Genomic DNA, 23,572 nt, shown 5'->3' on the forward strand with positions numbered 1-23,572 from the left:
ATTAAGGTATCCTTCGTTGCGTTCAAGAAACTATACGATAGGCTTAAGGGGCCCTTCATTAGCGCTTAATTTCTACTTACCTGCGGCCTCCTTCGTAGTTATTATGAGCTGAATTGAATAAAGGCGAAGTTACGAACGCTCTGACAAAAAAGGTTTGCTTTTATTCCCATCGGAAATATGAAAAATATGCCGCAGCGACGAATCTTCTGGCCATCAGCGATTTTTTTAGCTTGAGCGCAATGGAAATGCACCGCCGATAGAAAACGGCAAGCGACTGCGGCGCCACCTCCCGCCGTGTATTCGCTGGCTGAGTTTATGACGATTGCACATGTGGGTCAACTAGGAACACATTTAGGTATCCTTCGTTGCGTTCAAGAAACTATACGATAGGCTTAAGGGGCCCTTCATTAGCGCTTAATTTCTACTTACCTGCGGCCTCCTTCGTAGTTATTATGAGCTCAATTGAATAAAGGCGAAGTGATGACCACTCTGACAGGAAAAGCGTGCTTTTATTCCCATCGGAAATATGAAAAATATGCCGAAGCGACGAATCTTCTGGCCATCGGCGACTTTTTTAGCTTGAGCGAAATGGAAATGCACCGCAGATAGAAAATGGCAAGCGACTGCGGCGCCGCCTCCCGCCATGTATTCGCTGGCTGAGTTTATGACGAGTGGACATGTGGCTCCACTACGAATACATTTAGGTATCCTTCGTTGCGTTCAAGAAACTACACGATAGGCTTAAGGGGCACTTCATTAGCGCTTAATTTCTACTTACCTGCGGCCTCCTTCGTAGTTATTATGAGCTCAATTGAATAAAAGCGAAGTGATGACCACTCTGACAAGAAAAGTTCGCTTTTATTCCCATCGGAAATATGAAAAATATGCCGAAGCGACGAATCTTCTGGCCATCGGCGACTTTTTTAGCTTGAGCGCAATGCAAATGCACCGCAGATAGAAAATGGCAAGCGACTGCGGCGCCGCCTCCCGCCATGTATTCGCTGGCTGAGTTTATGACAAGTGCACTTGTGGGTCTACTAGGAACACTTTTAGGTATCCCTCGTTACGTTCAAGAAACTGGACGATAGGCTTATGGGGCACTTCATTAGCGCTTAATTTCTACTTACTTGCGGCCTCCTTCGTAGTTATTATGAGCTCAATTGAATAAAGGCGAAGTGAGGACCACTCTGAGAAGAAAAGTGTGCTTTTATTCCCATCGGAAATATGAAAAATATGCCGCAGCGACGAATCTTCTGGCCATCAGCGATTTTTTTAGCTTGAGCGCAATGGAAATGCACCGCCGATGGAAAACGGCAAGCGACTGCGGCGCCACCTCCCGCCGTGTATTCGCTGGCTGAGTTTATGACGATTGCACATGTGGGTCAACTAGGAACACATTAAGGTATCCTTCCTTGCGTCCTAGAAACTATACGATAGGCTTAAGGGGAGCTTCATTAGCGCCTAATTTCTACTTACCTGCGGCCTCCTTCGTAGTTATTATGAGCTGAATTGAATAAAGGCGAAGTTACGAACACTCTGACAAAAAAGGTTTGCTTTTATTCCCATCAGAAATATGAAAAATATGCCGAAGCGACGCATCTTCTGGCCATCGGCGACTTTTTTAGCTTGAGCGCAATGGAAATGCGCCGCCGACAGAAAACGGCAAGCGACTACGGCGCCACCTCCCGCCGTGTATTCGCTGGCTGAGTTTATGACGATTGCACATGTGGGTCAACTAGGAACACATTTAGGTATCCTTCGTTGCGTTCAAGAAACTATACGATAGGCTTAAGGGGCCCTTCATTAGCGCCTAATTTCTACTTACCTGCGGCCTCCTTCGTAGTTATTATGAGCTGAATTGAATAAAGGCGAAGTTACGAACACTCTGACAAAAAAGGTTTGCTTTTATTCCCATCGGAAATATGAAAAATATGCCGAAGCGACGAATCTTCTGGCCATCTTCGACTTTTTTAGCTTGAGCGCAATGGAAATGCACCGCCGATAGAAAACGGCAAGCGACTGCGGCGCCACCTCCCGCCGTGTATTCGCTGGCTGAGTTTATGACGATTGCACATGTGGGTCAACTAGGAACACATTTAGGTATCCTTCGTTGCGTTCAAGAAACTATACGATAGGCTTAAGGGGCCCTTCATTAGCGCCTAATTTCTACTTACTTGCGGCCTCCTTCGTAGTTATTATGAGCTCAATTGAATAAAGGCGAAGTGATGACCACTCTGAGAAGAAAAGTGTGCTTTTATTCCCATCGGAAATATGAAAAATATGCCGCAGCGACGAATCTTCTGGCCATCAGCGATTTTTTTAGCTTGAGCGCAATGGAAATGCACCGCCGATAGAAAACGGCAAGCGACTGCGGCGCCACCTCCCGCCGTGGATTCGCTGGCTGAGTTTATGACGATTGCACATGTGGGTCAACTAGGAACACATTAAGGTATCCTTCGTTGCGTGCTAGAAACTATACGATAGGCTTAAGGGGAGCTTCATTACCGCTTAATTTCTACTTACCTGCGGCCTCCTTCGTAGTTATTATGAGCTGAATTGAATAAAGGCGAAGTTACGAACACTCTGACAAAAAAGGTTTGCTTTTATTCCCATCAGAAATATGAAAAATATGCCGAAGCGACGAATCTTCTGGCCATCTTCGACTTTTTTAGCTTGAGCGCAATGGAAATGCACCGCCGATAGAAAACGGCAAGCGACTGCGGCGCCACCTCCCGCCGTGTATTCGCTGGCTGAGTTTATGACGATTGCACATGTGGGTCAACTAGGAACACATTTAGGTATCCTTCGTTGCGTTCAAGAAACTATACGATAGGCTTAAGGGGCCCTTCATTAGCGCTTAATTTCTACTTACCTGCGGCCTCCTTCGTAGTTATTATGAGCTGAATTGAATAAAGGCGAAGTTACGAACGCTCTGACAAAAAAGGTTTGCTTTTATTCCCATCGGAAATATGAAAAATATGCCGAAGCGACGAATCTTCTGGCCATCTTCGACTTTTTTAGCTTGAGCGCAATGGAAATGCACCGCCGATAGAAAACGGCAAGCGACTGCGGCGCCACCTCCCGCCGTGTATTCGCTGGCTGAGTTTATGACGATTGCACATGTGGGTCAACTAGGAACACATTTAGGTATCCTTCGTTGCGTTCAAGAAACTATACGATAGGCTTAAGGGGCCCTTCATTAGCGCTTAATTTCTACTTACCTGCGGCCTCCTTCGTAGTTATTATGAGCTCAATTGAATAAAGGCGAAGTGATGACCACTCTGACAGGAAAAGCGTGCTTTTATTCCCATCGGAAATATGAAAAATATGCCGAAGCGACGAATCTTCTGGCCATCGGCGACTTTTTTAGCTTGAGCGCAATGCAAATGCACCGCAGATAGAAAATGGCAAGCGACTGCGGCGCCGCCTCCCGCCATGTATTCGCTGGCTGAGTTTATGACAAGTGCACTTGTGGGTCCACTAGGAACACTTTTAGGTATCCCTCGTTACGTTCAAGAAACTGGACGATAGGCTTATGGGGCACTTCATTAGCGCTTAATTTCTACTTACTTGCGGCCTCCTTCGTAGTTATTATGAGCTCAATTGAATAAAGGCGAAGTGATGACCACTCTGAGAAGAAAAGTGTGCTTTTATTCCCATCGGAAATATGAAAAATATGCCGCAGCGACGAATCTTCTGGCCATCAGCGATTTTTTTAGCTTGAGCGCAATGGAAATGCACCGCCGATAGAAAACGGCAAGCGACTGCGGCGCCACCTCCCGCCGTGTATTCGCTGGCTGAGTTTATGACGATTGCACATGTGGGTCAACTAGGAACACATTAAGGTATCCTTCGTTGCGTCCTAGAAACTATACGATAGGCTTAAGGGGAGCTTCATAACCGCTTAATTTCTACTTACCTGCGGCCTCCTTCGTGGTTATTATGAGCTGAATTGAATAAAGGCGAAGTTACGAACACTCTGACAAAAAAGGTTTGCTTTTATTCCCATCAGAAATATGAAAAATATGCCGAAGCGACGCATCTTCTGGCCATCGGCGACTTTTTTAGCTTGAGCGCAATGGAAATGCGCCGCCGACAGAAAACGGCAAGCGACTACGGCGCCACCTCCCGCCGTGTATTCACTGGCTGAGTTTATGACGATTGCACATGTGGGTCAACTAGGAATAATTTAAGGTATCCTTCGTTGCGTGCTAGAAACTATACGATAGGCTTAAGGGGAGCTTCATTACCGCTTAATTTCTACTTACCTGCGGCCTCCTTCGTAGTTATTATGAGCTGAATTGAATAAAGGCGAAGTTACGAACACTCTGACAAAAAAGGTTTGCTTTTATTCAAATCAGAAATATGAAAAATATGCCGAAGCGACGATTCTTCTGGCCATCGGCGACTTTTTTAGCTTGAGCGCCATGGAAATGCACCGCCGATAGAAAATGGCAAGCGACGACGGCGCCACCTCCCGCCGTGTATTCGCTGGCTGAGTTTATGACGATTACACATGTGGGTCAAATAGGAACACATTAAGGTATCCTTCGTTGAGTGCTAGAAACTATACGATAGGCTTAAGGGGAGCTTCATTACCGCTTAATTTCTACTTACCTGCGACCTCCTTCGTAGTTATTATGAGCTGAATTGAATAAAGGCGAAGTTACGAACACTCTGACAAAAAAGGTTTGCTTTTATTCAAATCAGAAATATGAAAAATATGCCGAAGCGACGAATCTTCTGGCCATCTTCGACTTTTTTAGCTTGAGCGCAATGGAAATGCACCGCCGATAGAAAACGGCAAGCGACTGCGGCGCCACCTCCCGCCGTGTATTCGCTGGCTGAGTTTATGACGATTGCACATGTGGGTCAACTAGGAACACATTTAGGTATCCTTCGTTGCGTTCAAGAAACTATACGATAGGCTTAAGGGGCCCTTCATTAGCGCTTAATTTCTACTTACCTGCGGCCTCCTTCGTAGTTATTATGAGCTGAATTGAATAAAGGCGAAGTTACGAACGCTCTGACAAAAAAGGTTTGCTTTTATTCCCATCGGAAATATGAAAAATATGCCGAAGCGACGAATCTTCTGGCCATCTTCGACTTTTTTAGCTTGAGCGCAATGGAAATGCACCGCCGATAGAAAACGGCAAGCGACTGCGGCGCCACCTCCCGCCGTGTATTCGCTGGCTGAGTTTATGACGATTGCACATGTGGGTCAACTAGGAACACATTTAGGTATCCTTCGTTGCGTTCAAGAAACTATACGATAGGCTTAAGGGGCCCTTCATTAGCGCTTAATTTCTACTTACCTGCGGCCTCCTTCGTAGTTATTATGAGCTCAATTGAATAAAGGCGAAGTGATGACCACTCTGACAGGAAAAGCGTGCTTTTATTCCCATCGGAAATATGAAAAATATGCCGAAGCGACGAATCTTCTGGCCATCGGCGACTTTTTTAGCTTGAGCGCAATGCAAATGCACCGCAGATAGAAAATGGCAAGCGACTGCGGCGCCGCCTCCCGCCATGTATTCGCTGGCTGAGTTTATGACAAGTGCACTTGTGGGTCCACTAGGAACACTTTTAGGTATCTCTCGTTACGTTCAAGAAACTGGACGATAGGCTTATGGGGCACTTCATTAGCGCTTAATTTCTACTTACTTGCGGCCTCCTTCGTAGTTATTATGAGCTCAATTGAATAAAGGCGAAGTGATGACCACTCTGAGAAGAAAAGTGTGCTTTTATTCCCATCGGAAATATGAAAAATATGCCGAAGCGACGAATCTTCTGGCCATCTTCGACTTTTTTAGCTTGAGCGCAATGGAAATGCACCGCCGATAGAAAACGGCAAGCGACTGCGGCGCCACCTCCCGCCGTGTATTCGCTGGCTGAGTTTATGACGAGTGCACATGTGGCTCAACTAGGAATACATTTAGGTATCCTTCGTTGCGTTCAAGAAACAGTACGATAGGCTAAAGGGGCCCTTCATTAGCGCTTAATTTCTACTTACCTGCGGCCTCCTTCGTAGTTATTATGAGCTCAATTGAATAAAGGCGAAGTGATGACCACTCTGACAGGAAAAGCGTGCTTTTATTCGCATCGGAAATATGAAAAATATGCCGTAGCGACGAATCTTCTGGCCATCTTCGACTTTTTTAGCTTGAGCGCAATGGAAATGCACCGCCGATAGAAAACGGCAAGCGACTGCGGCGCCACCTCCCGCCGTGGATTCGCTGGCTGAGTTTATGACGATTGCACATGTGGGTCAACTAGGAACACATTAAGGTATCCTTCGTTGCGTGCTAGAAACTATACGATAGGCTTAAGGGGAGCTTCATTACCGCTTAATTTCTACTTACCTGCGGCCTCCTTCGTATTTATATGAGCTGAATTGAATAAAGGCGAAGTTACGAACACTCTGACAAAAAAGGTTTGCTTTTATTCCCATCAGAAATATGAAAAATATGCCGAAGCGACGAATCTTCTGGCCATCTTCGACTTTTTTAGCTTGAGCGCAATGGAAATGCACCGCCGATAGAAAACGGCAAGCGACTGCGGCGCCACCTCCCGCCGTGGATTCGCTGGCTGAGTTTATGACGATTGCACATGTGGGTCAACTAGGAACACATTAAGGTATCCTTCGTTGCGTGCTAGAAACTATACGATAGGCTTAAGGGGAGCTTCATTACCGCTTAATTTCTACTTACCTGCGGCCTCCTTCGTAGTTATTATGAGCTGAATTGAATAAAGGCGAAGTTACGAACACTCTGACAAAAAAGGTTTGCTTTTATTCCCATCAGAAATATGAAAAATATGCCGAAGCGACGAATCTTCTGGCCATCTTCGACTTTTTTAGCTTGAGCGCAATGGAAATGCACCGCCGATAGAAAACGGCAAGCGACTGCGGCGCCACCTCCCGCCGTGGATTCGCTGGCTGAGTTTATGACGATTGCACATGTGGGTCAACTAGGAACACATTAAGGTATCCTTCGTTGCGTGCTAGAAACTATACGATAGGCTTAAGGGGAGCTTCATTACCGCTTAATTTCTACTTACCTGCGGCCTCCTTCGTAGTTATTATGAGCTGAATTGAATAAAGGCGAAGTTACGAACACTCTGACAAAAAAGGTTTGCTTTTATTCCCATCAGAAATATGAAAAATATGCCGTAGCGACGAATCTTCTGGCCATCTTCGACTTTTTTAGCTTGAGCGCAATGGAAATGCACCGCCGATAGAAAACGGCAAGCGACTGCGGCGCCACCTCCCGCCGTGGATTCGCTGGCTGAGTTTATGACGATTGCACATGTGGGTCAACTAGGAACACATTAAGGTATCCTTCGTTGCGTGCTAGAAACTATACGATAGGCTTAAGGGGAGCTTCATTACCGCTTAATTTCTACTTACCTGCGGCCTCCTTCGTAGTTATTATGAGCTGAATTGAATAAAGGCGAAGTTACGAACACTCTGACAAAAAAGGTTTGCTTTTATTCCCATCAGAAATATGAAAAATATGCCGAAGCGACGAATCTTCTGGCCATCGGCGACTTTTTTAGCTTGAGCGAAATGGAAATGCACCGCCGATAGAAAACGGCAAGCGACTGCGGCGCCACCTCCCGCCGTGGATTCGCTGGCTGAGTTTATGACGATTGCACATGTGGGTCAACTAGGAACACATTAAGGTATCCTTCGTTGCGTGCTAGAAACTATACGATAGGCTTAAGGGGAGCTTCATTACCGCTTAATTTCTACTTACCTGCGGCCTCCTTCGTAGTTATTATGAGCTGAATTGAATAAAGGCGAAGTTACGAACACTCTGACAAAAAAGGTTTGCTTTTATTCCCATCAGAAATATGAAAAATATGCCGAAGCGACGAATCTTCTGGCCATCTTCGACTTTTTTAGCTTGAGCGCAATGGAAATGCACCGCCGATAGAAAACGGCAAGCGACTGCGGCGCCACCTCCCGCCGTGTATTAGCTGGCTGAGTTTATGACGATTGCACATGTGGGTCAACTAGGAACACATTTAGGTATCCTTCGTTGCGTTCAAGAAACTATACGATAGGCTTAAGGGGCCCTTCATTAGCGCTTAATTTCTACTTACCTGCGGCCTCCTTCGTAGTTATTATGAGCTGAATTGAATAAAGGCGAAGTTACGAACGCTCTGACAAAAAAGGTTTGCTTTTATTCCCATCGGAAATATGAAAAATATGCCGAAGCGACGAATCTTCTGGCCATCTTCGACTTTTTTAGCTTGAGCGCAATGGAAATGCACCGCCGATAGAAAACGGCAAGCGACTGCGGCGCCACCTCCCGCCGTGTATTCGCTGGCTGAGTTTATGACGATTGCACATGTGGGTCAACTAGGAACACATTTAGGTATCCTTCGTTGCGTTCAAGAAACTATACGATAGGCTTAAGGGGCCCTTCATTAGCGCTTAATTTCTACTTACCTGCGGCCTCCTTCGTAGTTATTATGAGCTCAATTGAATAAAGGCGAAGTGATGACCACTCTGACAGGAAAAGCGTGCTTTTATTCCCATCGGAAATATGAAAAATATGCCGTAGCGACGAATCTTCTGGCCATCGGCGACTTTTTTAGCTTGAGCGAAATGGAAATGCACCGCAGATAGAAAATGGCAAGCGACTGCGGCGCCGCCTCCCGCCATGTATTCGCTGGCTGAGTTTATGACGAGTGGACATGTGGCTCCACTACGAATACATTTAGGTATCCTTCGTTGCGTTCAAGAAACTACACGATAGGCTTAAGGGGCACTTCATTAGCGCTTAATTTCTACTTACCTGCGGCCTCCTTCGTAGTTATTATGAGCTCAATTCAATAAAAGCGAAGTGATGACCACTCTGACAAGAAAAGCGTGCTTTTATTCCCATCGGAAATATGAAAAATATGCCGAAGCGACGAATCTTCTGGCCATCAGCGACTTTTTTAGCTTGAGCGCAATGGAAATGCACCGCCGATAGAAAATGGCAAGCGACGACGGCGCCACCTCCCGCCGTGTATTCGCTGGCTGAGTTTATGACGATTGCACATGTGGGTCAACTAGGAACACATTAAGGTATCCTTCGTTGCGTGCTAGAAACTATACGATAGGCTTAAGGGGAGCTTCATTACCGCTTAATTTCTACTTACCTGCGGCCTCCTTCGTAGTTATTATGAGCTGAATTGAATAAAGGCGAAGTTACGAACACTCTGACAAAAAAGGTTTGCTTTTATTCAAATCAGAAATATGAAAAATATGCCGAAGCGACGAATCTTCTGGCCATCGGCGACTTTTTTAGCTTGAGCGAAATGGAAATGCACCGCCGATAGAAAACGGCAAGCGACTGCGGCGCCACCTCCCGCCGTGGATTCGCTGGCTGAGTTTATGACGATTGCACATGTGGGTCAACTAGGAACACATTAAGGTATCCTTCGTTGCGTGCTAGAAACTATACGATAGGCTTAAGGGGAGCTTCATTACCGCTTAATTTCTACTTACCTGCGGCCTCCTTCGTAGTTATTATGAGCTGAATTGAATAAAGGCGAAGTTACGAACACTCTGACAAAAAAGGTTTGCTTTTATTCCCATCGGAAATATGAAAAATATGCCGAAGCGACGAATCTTCTGGCCATCTTCGACTTTTTTAGCTTGAGCGCAATGGAAATGCACCGCCGATAGAAAACGGCAAGCGACTGCGGCGCCACCTCCCGCCGTGTATTCGCTGGCTGAGTTTATGACGATTGCACATGTGGGTCAACTAGGAACACATTTAGGTATCCTTCGTTGCGTTCAAGAAACTATACGATAGGCTTAAGGGGCCCTTCATTAGCGCTTAATTTCTACTTACCTGCGGCCTCCTTCGTAGTTATTATGAGCTGAATTGAATAAAGGCGAAGTTACGAACGCTCTGACAAAAAAGGTTTGCTTTTATTCCCATCGGAAATATGAAAAATATGCCGAAGCGACGAATCTTCTGGCCATCTTCGACTTTTTTAGCTTGAGCGCAATGGAAATGCACCGCCGATAGAAAACGGCAAGCGACTGCGGCGCCACCTCCCGCCGTGTATTCGCTGGCTGAGTTTATGACGATTGCACATGTGGGTCAACTAGGAACACATTTAGGTATCCTTCGTTGCGTTCAAGAAACTATACGATAGGCTTAAGGGGCCCTTCATTAGCGCTTAATTTCTACTTACCTGCGGCCTCCTTCGTAGTTATTATGAGCTCAATTGAATAAAGGCGAAGTTACGAACACTCTGACAAAAAAGGTTTGCTTTTATTCAAATCAGAAATATGAAAAATATGCCGAAGCGACGCATCTTCTGGCCATCGGCGACTTTTTTAGCTTGAGCGCAATGGAAATGCACCGCAGATAGAAAATGGCAAGCGACTGCGGCGCCGCCTCCCGCCATGTATTCGCTGGCTGAGTTTATGACAAGTGCACTTGTGGGTCTACTAGGAACACATTTAGGTATCCCTCGTTACGTTCAAGAAACTGGACGATAGGCTTATGGGGCACTTCATTAGCGCTTAATTTCTACTTACTTGCGGCCTCCTTCGTAGTTATTATGAGCTCAATTGAATAAAGGCGAAGTGAGGACCACTCTGAGAAGAAAAGTGTGCTTTTATTCCCATCGGAAATATGAAAAATATGCCGCAGCGACGAATCTTCTGGCCATCAGCGATTTTTTTAGCTTGAGCGCAATGGAAATGCACCGCCGATAGAAAACGGCAAGCGACTGCGGCGCCACCTCCCGCCGTGTATTCGCTGGCTGAGTTTATGACGATTGCACATGTGGGTCAACTAGGAACACATTAAGGTATCCTTCCTTGCGTCCTAGAAACTATACGATAGGCTTAAGGGGAGCTTCATTACCGCTTAATTTCTACTTACCTGCGGCCTCCTTCGTGGTTATTATGAGCTGAATTGAATAAAGGCGAAGTTACGAACACTCTGACAAAAAAGGTTTGCTTTTATTCCCATCAGAAATATGAAAAATATGCCGAAGCGACGCATCTTCTGGCCATCGGCGACTTTTTTAGCTTGAGCGCAATGGAAATGCGCCGCCGACAGAAAACGGCAAGCGACTACGGCGCCACCTCCCGCCGTGTATTCACTGGCTGAGTTTATGACGATTGCACATGTGGGTCAACTAGGAATACATTAAGGTATCCTTCGTTGCGTGCTAGAAACTATACGATAGGCTTAAGGGGAGCTTCATTACCGCTTAATTTCTACTTACCTGCGGCCTCCTTCGTAGTTATTATGAGCTGAATTGAATAAAGGCGAAGTTACGAACACTCTGACAAAAAAGGTTTGCTTTTATTCAAATCAGAAATATGAAAAATATGCCGAAGCGACGATTCTTCTGGCCATCGGCGACTTTTTTAGCTTGAGCGCCATGGAAATGCACCGCCGATAGAAAATGGCAAGCGACGACGGCGCCACCTCCCGCCGTGTATTCGCTGGCTGAGTTTATGACGATTACACATGTGGGTCAAATAGGAACACATTAAGGTATCCTTCGTTGAGTGCTAGAAACTATACGATAGGCTTAAGGGGAGCTTCATTACCGCTTAATTTCTACTTACCTGCGACCTCCTTCGTAGTTATTATGAGCTGAATTGAATAAAGGCGAAGTTACGAACACTCTGACAAAAAAGGTTTGCTTTTATTCAAATCAGAAATATGAAAAATATGCCGAAGCGACGAATCTTCTGGCCATCAGCGACTTTTTTAGCTTGAGCGCAATGGAAATGCACCGCCGATAGAAAATGGCAAGCGACGACGGCGCCACCTCCCGCCGTGTATTCGCTGGCTGAGTTTATGACGATTGCACATGTGGGTCAACTAGGAACACATTAAGGTATCCTTCGTTGCGTGCTAGAAACTATACGATAGGCTTAAGGGGAGCTTCATTACCGCTTAATTTCTACTTACCTGCGGCCTCCTTCGTAGTTATTATGAGCTGAATTGAATAAAGGCGAAGTTACGAACACTCAGACAAAAAAGGTTTGCTTTTATTCAAATCAGAAATATGAAAAATATGCCGAAGCGACGAATCTTCTCGCCATCGGCGACTTTTTTAGCTTGAGAGCAATGGAAATGCACCGCCGATAGAAAATGGCAAGCGACGACGGCGCCACCTCCCGCCGTGTATTCGCTGGCTGAGTTTATGACGATTGCACATGTGGGTCAACTAGGAACACATTAAGGTATCCTTCGTTGCGTGCTAGAAACTATACGATAGGCTTAAGGGGAGCTTCATTACCGCTTAATTTCTACTTACCTGCGGCCTCCTTCGTAGTTATTATGAGCTGAATTGAATAAAGGCGAAGTTACGAACACTCTGACAAAAAAGGTTTGCTTTTATTCAAATCAGAAATATGAAAAATATGCCGAAGCGACGAATCTTCTGGCCATCGGCGACTTTTTTAGCTTGAGCGAAATGGAAATGCACCGCCGATAGAAAACGGCAAGCGACTGCGGCGCCACCTCCCGCCGTGGATTCGCTGGCTGAGTTTATGACGATTGCACATGTGGGTCAACTAGGAACACATTAAGGTATCCTTCGTTGCGTGCTAGAAACTATACGATAGGCTTAAGGGGAGCTTCATTACCGCTTAATTTCTACTTACCTGCGGCCTCCTTCGTAGTTATTATGAGCTGAATTGAATAAAGGCGAAGTTACGAACACTCTGACAAAAAAGGTTTGCTTTTATTCCCATCAGAAATATGAAAAATATGCCGAAGCGACGAATCTTCTGGCCATCTTCGACTTTTTTAGCTTGAGCGCAATGGAAATGCACCGCCGATAGAAAACGGCAAGCGACTGCGGCGCCACCTCCCGCCGTGTATTCGCTGGCTGAGTTTATGACGATTGCACATGTGGGTCAACTAGGAACACATTTAGGTATCCTTCGTTGCGTTCAAGAAACTATACGATAGGCTTAAGGGGCCCTTCATTAGCGCTTAATTTCTACTTACCTGCGGCCTCCTTCGTAGTTATTATGAGCTGAATTGAATAAAGGCGAAGTTACGAACACTCTGACAAAAAAGGTTTGCTTTTATTCCCATCGGAAATATGAAAAATATGCCGAAGCGACGAATCTTCTGGCCATCTTCGACTTTTTTAGCTTGAGCGCAATGGAAATGCACCGCCGATAGAAAACGGCAAGCGACTGCGGCGCCACCTCCCGCCGTGTATTCGCTGGCTGAGTTTATGACGATTGCACATGTGGGTCAACTAGGAACACATTTAGGTATCCTTCGTTGCGTTCAAGAAACTATACGATAGGCTTAAGGGGCCCTTCATTAGCGCTTAATTTCTACTTACCTGCGGCCTCCTTCGTAGTTATTATGAGCTCAATTGAATAAAGGCGAAGTGATGACCACTCTGACAGGAAAAGCGTGCTTTTATTCCCATCGGAAATATGAAAAATATGCCGAAGCGACGAATCTTCTGGCCATCGGCGACTTTTTTAGCTTGAGCGAAATGGAAATGCACCGCAGATAGAAAATGGCAAGCGACTGCGGCGCCGCCTCCCGCCATGTATTCGCTGGCTGAGTTTATGACAAGTGCACTTGTGGGTCCACTAGGAACACTTTTAGGTATCCCTCGTTACGTTCAAGAAACTGGACGATAGGCTTATGGGGCACTTCATTAGCGCTTAATTTCTACTGACTTGCGGCCTCCTTCGTAGTTATTATGAGCTCAATTGAATAAAGGCGAAGTGATGACCACTCTGAGAAGAAAAGTGTGCTTTTATTCCCATCGGAAATATGAAAAATATGCCGCAGCGACGAATCTTCTGGCCATCAGCGATTTTTTTAGCTTGAGCGCAATGGAAATGCACCGCCGATAGAAAACGGCAAGCGACTGCGGCGCCACCTCCCGCCGTGTATTCGCTGGCTGAGTTTATGACGATTGCACATGTGGGTCAACTAGGAACACATTAAGGTATCCTTCGTTGCGTCCTAGAAACTATACGATAGGCTTAAGGGGAGCTTCATTACCGCTTAATTTCTACTTACCTGCGGCCTCCTTCGTGGTTATTATGAGCTGAATTGAATAAAGGCGAAGTTACGAACGCTCTGACAAAAAAGGTTTGCTTTTATTCCCATCGGAAATATGAAAAATATGCCGAAGCGACGAATCTTCTGGCCATCTTCGACTTTTTTAGCTTGAGCGCAATGGAAATGCACCGCCGATAGAAAACGGCAAGCGACTGCGGCGCCACCTCCCGCCGTGTATTCGCTGGCTGAGTTTATGACGATTGCACATGTGGGTCAACTAGGAACACATTTAGGTATCCTTCGTTGCGTTCAAGAAACTATACGATAGGCTTAAGGGGCCCTTCATTAGCGCTTAATTTCTACTTACCTGCGGCCTCCTTCGTAGTTATTATGAGCTCAATTGAATAAAGGCGAAGTGATGACCACTCTGACAGGAAAAGCGTGCTTTTATTCCCATCGGAAATATGAAAAATATGCCGAAGCGACGAATCTTCTGGCCATCGGCGACTTTTTTAGCTTGAGCGAAATGGAAATGCACCGCAGATAGAAAATGGCAAGCGACTGCGGCGCCGCCTCCCGCCATGTATTCGCTGGCTGAGGTTATGACGAGTGGACATGTGGCTCCACTACGAATACATTTAGGTATCCTTCGTTGCGTTCAAGAAACTACACGATAGGCTTAAGGGGCACTTCATTAGCGCTTAATTTCTACTTACCTGCGGGCTCCTTCGTAGTTATTATGAGCTCAATTGAATAAAAGCGAAGTGATGACCACTCTGACAAGAAAAGTTCGCTTTTATTCCCATCGGAAATATGAAAAATATGCCGAAGCGACGAATCTTCTGGCCATCGGCGACTTTTTTAGCTTGAGCGCAATGCAAATGCACCGCAGATAGAAAATGGCAAGCGACTGCGGCGCCGCCTCCCGCCATGTATTCGCTGGCTGAGTTTATGACAAGTGCACTTGTGGGTCCACTAGGAACACTTTTAGGTATCCCTCGTTACGTTCAAGAAACTGGACGATAGGCTTATGGGGCACTTCATTAGCGCTTAATTTCTACTTACTTGCGGCCTCCTTCGTAGTTATTATGAGCTCAATTGAATAAAGGCGAAGTGATGACCACTCTGAGAAGAAAAGTGTGCTTTTATTCCCATCGGAAATATGAAAAATATGCCGCAGCGACGAATCTTCTGGCCATCAGCGATTTTTTTAGCTTGAGCGCAATGGAAATGCACCGCCGATAGAAAACGGCAAGCGACTGCGGCGCCACCTCCCGCCGTGTATTCGCTGGCTGAGTTTATGACGATTGCACATGTGGGTCAACTAGGAACACATTAAGGTATCCTTCGTTGCGTCCTAGAAACTATACGATAGGCTTAAGGGGAGCTTCATTACCGCGTAATTTCTACTTACCTGCTGCCTCCTTCGTAGTTATTATGAGCTCAATTGAATAAAGGCGAAGTGATGACCACTCTGACAAGAAAAGTTCGCTTTTATTCCCATCGGAAATATGAAAAATATGCCGAAGCGACGAATCTTCTGGCCATCGGCGACTTTTTTAGCTTGAGCGCAATGGAAATGCACCGCAGATAGAAAATGGCAAGCGACTGCGGCGCCGCCTCCCGCCATGTATTCGCTGGCTGAGTTTATGACAAGTGCACATGTATCTCAACTAGGAATACATTTAGGTTACCCTTCGTTGCGTTCAAGAAACTATACGAGAGGCTTAAGGGGCGCTTCATTAGCGCTTAATTTCTACTTACCTGCGGCCTCCTTCGTAGTTATTATGAGCTCAATTGAATAACGGCGAAGTGATGACCACTCTGACAAGAACAGTTCGCTTTTATTCCCATCGGAAATATGAAAAATATGCCGAAGCGACGAATCTTCTGGCCATCGGCGACTTTTTTAGCTTGAGCGCAATGGAAATGCGCCGCCGACAGAAAACGGCAAGCGACTACGGCGCCACCTCCCGCCGTGTATTCACTGGCTGAGTTTATGACGATTGCACATGTGGGTCAACTAGGAACACATTAAGGTATCCTTCGTTGCGTGCTAGAAACTATACGATAGGCTTAAGGGGAGCTTCATTACCGCTTAATTTCTACTTACCTGCGGCCTCCTTCGTAGTTATTATGAGCTGAATTGAATAAAGGCGAAGTTACGAACACTCTGACAAAAAAGGTTTGCTTTTATTCCCATCAGAAATATGAAAAATATGCCGAAGCGACGATTCTTCTGGCCATCGGCGACTTTTTTAGCTTGAGCGCCATGGAAATGCACCGCCGATAGAAAATGGCAAGCGACGACGGCGCCACCTCCCGCCGTGTATTCGCTGGCTGAGTTTATGACGATTGCACATGTGGGTCAACTAGGAACACATTAAGGTATCCTTCGTTGCGTGCTAGAAACTATACGATAGGCTTAAGGGGCCCTTCATTAGCGCTTAATTTCTACTTACCTGCGGCCTCCTTCGTAGTTATTATGAGCTGTATTGAATAAAGGCGAAGTTACGAACGCTCTGACAAAAAAGGTTTGCTTTTATTCAAATCAGAAATATGAAAAATATGCCGAAGCGACGAATCTTCTGGCCATCGGCGACTTTTTTAGCTTGAGAGCAATGGAAATGCACCGCCGATAGAAAATGGCAAGCGACGACGGCGCCACCTCCCGCCGTGTATTCGCTGGCTGAGTTTATGACGATTGCACATGTGGGTCAACTAGGAACACATTAAGGTATCCTTCGTTGCGTGCTAGAAACTATACGATAGGCTTAAGGGGAGCTTCATTACCGCTTAATTTCTACTTACCTGCGACCTCCTTCGTAGTTATTATGAGCTGAATTGAATAAAGGCGAAGTTACGAACACTCTGACAAAAAAGGTTTGCTTTTATTCAAATCAGAAATATGAAAAATATGCCGAAGCGACGAATCTTCTGGCCATCGGCGACTTTTTTAGCTTGAGCGCAATGGAAATGCACCGCCGATAGAAAATGGCAAGCGACGACGGCGCCACCTCCCGCCGTGTATTCGCTGGCTGAGTTTATGACGATTGCACATGTGGGTCAACTAGGAACACATTAAGGTATCCTTCGTTGCGTGCTAGAAACTATACGATAGGCTTAAGGGGAGCTTCATTACCGCTTAATTTCTACTTACCTGCGGCCTCCTTCGTAGTTATTATGAGCTGAATTGAATAAAGGCGAAGTTACGAACACTCTGACAAAAAAGGTTTGCTTTTATTCAAATCAGAAATATGAAAAATATGCCGAAGCGACGAATCTTCTGGCCATCGGCGACTTTTTTAGCCTGAGAGCAATGGAAATGCACCACCGATAGAAAACGGCAAGCGACGACGGCGCCACCTCCCGCCGTGTATTCGATGGCTGAGTTTATGACGATTGCACATGTGGGTCAACTAGGAACACATTAAGGTATCCTTCGTTGCGTGCTAGAAACTATACGATAGGCTTAAGGGGAGCTTCATTACCGCTTAATTTCTACTTACCTGCGGCCTCCTTCGTAGTTATTATGAGCTGAATTGAATAAAGGCGAAGTTACGAACACTCTGACAAAAAAGGTTTGCTTTTATTCAAATCAGAAATATGAAAAATATGCCGAAGCGACGAATCTTCTGGCCATCGGCGACTTTTTTAGCTTGAGCGCAATGGAAATGCACCGCCGATAGAAAATGGCAAGCGACGACGGCGCCACCTCCCGCGTGTATTCGCTGGCTGAGTTTATGACGATTGCACATGTGGGTCAACTAGGAACACATTAAGGTATCCTTCGTTGCGTGCTAGAAACTATACGATAGGCTTAAGGGGAGCTTCATTACCGCTTAATTTCTGCTTACCTGCGGCCTCCTTCGTAGTTATTATGAGCTCAATTGAATAAAAGCGAAGTGACGAACACTCTGAAGAGAAAAGTTCGCTTTTATTCCCATCAGAAATATGAAAAATATGCCGAAGCGACGAATCTTCTGGCCATCGGCGACTTTTTTAGCTTGAGCGCAATGGAAATGCACCGCCGATAGAAAACGGCAAGCGACTGCGGCGCCACCTCCCGCCGTGTATTCGCTGGCTGAGTTTATGACGATTGCACATGTGGGTCAACTAGGAACATATTAAGGTATCCTTCGTTGCGTGCAAGAAACTATACGATAGGCTTAAGGGGAGCTTCATTACCGCTTAATTTCTACTTACCTGCGGCCTCCTTCGTAGTTATTATGAGCTGAATTGAATAAAGGCGAAGTGACGAACACTCTGAAGAGAAAAGTTTGCTTTTATTCTCATCGGAAATATCAAAAATATGCCGCAGCGACGAATCTTCTGGCCATCGGCGACTTTTTTAGCTTGAGCGCAATGGAAATGCACCGCCGATAGAAAATGGCAAGCGACGGCGGCGCCACCTCCAGCCATGTATTCGCTGCCTGAGTTTATGACGAGTGTACAAGTGGCTCAACTAGGAATTAATTTAGGTATCCTTCGTTGCGTTCAAGAAACTATACGATAGGCTTAAGGGGCATTTCATTAGCGCTTAATTTCTACTTACCTGCGGCCTCCTTCGTAGTTGTGATGACCCCCATAATGCGCAGGTCCACACGGGACGGAGAGGCAAAGAGACACCGTATGGCTCAGTTTAAACAAACAGGTATATTCAATAATTACACATGGTTAAGGTTATACATCAGAGGCTGGGGCGTCCGAGCTTACGTGCCGACGACTTCATGGGGGCGATGGAGTGGCTCCGGAGTTGGGCTCGAGCGGTTGCTGGCAGAAGCTGCACGCCGTCGGGCTTCGGCACTGAAGGCTCTCTTGACGAACGATGTCGTCCTCAGCGTGTATGCAGTAGAATTTCAATAGTCGTCCGTTTCTTCGAGGATGGTTCACAAACCCTTCCTCTAGTGTCGTTCGGCTTGGAAGATGAACAGGAGGCGAGCTTGTAGATGATGACAGCAGAGCATAATTTTACAACATACATATACAGAGAGTTAAACTGGAAAAAGCAGAGCTGAATTTACAAAAGAACAAACTTTGCACTACTTTACTCATCGACCGGGCAGGTTAGTGCCTAAGTAGCATCACATTACATGCTAAGCATGGAGCCCCAGCTCAGACTGGACTGCATCCGTTTACATGTGCTTTTAAGCACTTGATTAACAAAGGACTAAGGGCGGTCATTTCCAGTGGCCCGCCCAAAGCATCAATTCTCCAATCCAAAATAACATGCGAGATGGGGACCACCCCTTTGGGTTGGGCTTAGCCTCGAACCCAGAGTCTGTTAACAATACAAACTAAATAAACAACAAAAACGCCACCACTCTCTCTCAAGTGAGAGTATACACAGGCTCTCTCTTCGGAGCTAACTCACTAGCGCCTGTCTTTCCACATTCTTGGCGAGTACTGCCTGTCCGCCATGACAGGTGTCCGTCGCGGCCCTTCTGGGAAGCTGTGGGTGCCTTCCCGGCGATAGCCCACGACAAAGGGGGGGGGAGGGAAAGAATGTCGTCTTCGCGGTATCGCATAGCGTCGGCTGTGGTACGGCGCGCTCTGGCCCGCTGACAGCACCCTTGTCCTGGAATGTAACCGGAAATTGGGGAGGATAAAGCCTGTTTCCCCGGGGCGGCGGCGGGTCCGGTTTTTCTGGTCGTCACTCAAAGAGCATGGCTGGGTAATTGATGATGCCGCTGTCACGGGTCTCTGTCTACGCCGCGCCGTCGAACGTGGATCCTCGTAGCACACACGGAATGTCACACTCGCTCACCCTCCAGAAGAATGTTCTCCGAACATTTGAGTCCACGCAGCTCCCCTTGTCTTTCTGAATCGCCTCGCACAGTGCGTCCGACAAAACACTTTTCGCTGCACTCAACACCACTGCACAACACCATATGCCTCCGCTGTCAATACTGGCGTCTCCAGGGGCAGCACTGATCTTCTTTTACAGATAAACATGAAACTCAGCACCCAAGCCTCTCCTTTCTAGTCCAAACTGGACGAAATAAATTTACCACAGTTACAAAGGAGCTCCCACTTCTAGCACGATCACGGCACAGACAAAAATATAGATAACGAAAGGAAGTAGGGCAGGTTCTGCATGCGCTCCGCATGCTCTCCTGTGCAGGTGTTACTTAATGACAGAAAGGTTTTACTACCAACTCCGATAACTTAACACATAAGCACATAGCAATGTTATGAGCTGCGGCATTACACAATTCTAACCAGTTCACAACTCCGCTCTGTTTACGCCATTAGTCCGACTTAGCTTTCCGATTTCGCAGCGGATATCGGCCTTCATGAGTCATACTAAGTAAGTCTATGCCCCTTTGTCTGCTTTGGGACTCGCGAGGGCTCGTGGCAGGAGCCTCTCCTGGCGTTATCTGCGCGGCAACCTCGCGCGCTTCTTCTTCTAGCAATGCATGAAGTAAATCCGGTGGCATTCCGGCCGTCACCTCGGGCGCCTGCCGAACAAATGCAGGAGAGGGCGTTTCTTGCGAACTATCTGCGCGCTCCGCTTCACTTCTGTCCCCATCAAAATCCGCGCTTTCCCTTTCCTCATTTCGTGAATACTGAACCGGTGCCGACTTGAGGCGATTTGCGTGTATCCTTATCAAACGCCGGTTCACGTCTCGGACTCTGAAGTTTACCGGAGAAAGCTTCTCGACAACCTCGCACGGTCCTCTCCACTTCGTCTGGAACTTACGAGCTAGCCCAATCTGCCTTTGGCAGTTTTCAATGTACACGCTGTCCCCCACATCAAACGGCGCGTCTCTAGCACTGCGATCGTGCACCTCCTTCCTGCGCTTCGCCGCTTTCTTTAAGGACTCCTTTGCGATGTCCCTCGCCACTTGCAAGCGCGATTCTAGCTCAACCTTATAGTCGTCCAGTGAAGCGTATGGGACACGACGGGGGCCCTCTGGCACTTCACTAGGCTGGTCCGGGTCTCGGCCGTAGAGAAGAAAGAATGGCGATTCGCCCGTGCTCTCGTGTGCTGCGGAATTGTAGGCAAACATTGCATACGGGAGCCACAAGTCCCAGTCCCGCTGGTCGCGCGAAACAAAATGCGACAGGAACCCGGCCACGGTTTGGTTCAGTCGCTCCACCGCGCCGTTGCAAGCCGGATGGTACGGTGTTGTCTGCTTCTTAGCGATCTTAAGCAGCTCGCAAACTCTCCTCATTAGCTGCGACACGAAGTTCGTTCCCCGATCTGTCAAGAGTTGCCTCGGGGGTCCATGTCGGAGCACGATCTGTTCGACAAATGCTCTTGCAACCGTGTCTGCCTTCTGATCTGGGAGTGCTACCGCTTCCGCGTATTTTGAAAGGTGGTCGACAAATACTAAAATGTACTTGTTTCCGGAAGTGGTCGTGGGCAATGGGCCCATTATGTCCATACCTGTCCGCTCGAAGGGAGCCGAAACCTCAGGGAACGGCTGAATTGGAGCTGGTCTTCGTCCCTTGGGTGTTTTTCTTTCGAGACAGGAATGACACTTCGCACAGTAGTCTCTAACATCCTGTCGCATGCCACTCCAAAAGTACAAACGCTCCACACGCCTGCGTGTCTTCGCTACGCCAAAATGACCGGCGCATGGCGCATCGTGAAACGCGCGAAGAACCCTTTCTGTCCACGACCGAGGTATGACGACTCTCTCCCAAGCGGTTTTCTCTGGTCTCCCTTTCCTGGTTGGCCTCGTGCGCCGACACAGGGTGCCGTCTTTGTCAATGAAATAACCTAGCTGTTCGGGATGAGACGGTGCGCCCTCTAAGCTTTCGATTATTCGCTTCAGGTCAGGATCTTTGCACTGCTCTGTGCTTAATTCGGCGGGGTCGACTACGGGGACAAACTCTTCTATAGCTGCCACGGCAGCTGTGCGGCTGAGTGCATCAGCATTCAGATGTGTCTTTCCTGACTTGTGCTCAACTTCAAAGCAGTATTCCTGCAGGTGTAGATTCCATCTAGCGAGTCGCGAGCTAGGGTCCCTGACACTCATCACCCATTTCAGAGGATGGCAGTCTGTGACTAGCTTGAATTTGCGGCCGTAAAGGTAGCATCTGAAGTGCTTTACTGCCCAGACAACGGCGAGGCACTCCCTTTCCGTAGCTCCGTACTTTTGCTCTGTGGGGCTCAACTGTCGGCTAGCAAAAGCAACGGGATGTTCTTTGCCCTCGATAACCTGAGATAGCACGGCACCAACTGCGAACTTTGACGCATCTGTGGCCATAACGAAGAAAACTAAAATCCGGGTGGCGTAACAGCGGTGCACTCATTAGCTTCCTTTTCAGGGCCCCAAAAGCATTCTCCGCGTTTTCGTCCCAACGAAAGGCGACATTTTTGGCTGTTAAGGCGGTGAGCGGCTTAGCGAGCTTGGCGAACTCCTCTATGTGCCTTCGGTAGTAACCGATCAGGCCGAGAAACTGCCGGACCTGGCGGACGCTAGTCGGGGATGGAAAATCCGAGACACACCTTAGTTTCTCAGGGTCCGGTCGCACGCCGTCAGCTGAAACAACGTGCCCGAGGTATTTCACCTCGTTTTTGAGGAATTGGCACTTAGAGGGCTTCAGTTTGAGACCCGCTGCTCTTAGTCGCACCAAAACCTGCTCAATATCGCGCAAATGGTTATCAAAACTGCCACTGTATATGATAATGTCATCCATATACACGAAGCACAGCCTCCCCAGAAGACCTGCCAGGATAACATCAGCGGTTCTCTGCCAGACAGCAGGGCTGTTGGCCAGACCCATCGGCATTCTTTTCCATTCATAGTGCCCTGAGGGCGTATTGAATGCCGTTTTCTCGGCATCTGCCGGATCCATTGCTATCTGCCAGAATCCCGCCGCCATGTCCACTACCGTGAAGTACCTGGCAGAGCCCAGCTGAGAAAGCGTCTCCTGTATATTGGGGATGGGGTATGGATCGATGCGAGTTACGGCATTTAGTTTGCGGTAGTCCACTACCAATCGATACGAGCCATCTGGCTTTTCCACCAATAGTGCTGGTGCTCCCCAGGGTGACTTTGAGTGTTCGACAATGCCGCGATCAATCAGGTCCTGCACCTGCCGCTCCATCTCCTCACGTTGGGAGTAAGGAATCCTGTACGCACGCTGGTAAACGGGCGATGAAGTGCCGGTTTCTATCCTGTGCTTTATAACGCCACAGCAGCCCAAATCCAGGTTGGAAGCGGCGAATACCTCCGAGTAGTCGTTCAGCAAACCAGCCAGAGCCTCCCTCTCCCTGGATTTTACGTGAGAAAGATCGAACGACACCTTTGGAGCAGCCGAAGGACTAGCATGCTCTACAGTTGCGAGTACCGTATCGGTGGGCTCACGTTGCTCTATCGCAGAGGTGAAGAAAGCCAATGTTTTGTTCTTGGGAAGGCTCAGTGGCTGCTGGCTACAGTTAACCACCCGTAGGGGCACTCTGTGGGCGTCATTAACTGTCACGAGGCACGCGGCTGCCTTCAGGCCATTGCTGAGAGAGTCGACCGGCTCAAGCACTCCCACGGCGCCGCTTTCTACATCTGAAGGCACAAACGCGTACAAAATGTGCTCCGACC

The sequence above is a fragment of the Amblyomma americanum genome, chromosome 11 (assembly GCF_052857255.1).
Source record: "Amblyomma americanum isolate KBUSLIRL-KWMA chromosome 11, ASM5285725v1, whole genome shotgun sequence".
In the NCBI taxonomy this organism is placed as follows: Eukaryota; Metazoa; Arthropoda; class Arachnida; order Ixodida; family Ixodidae; genus Amblyomma; species Amblyomma americanum.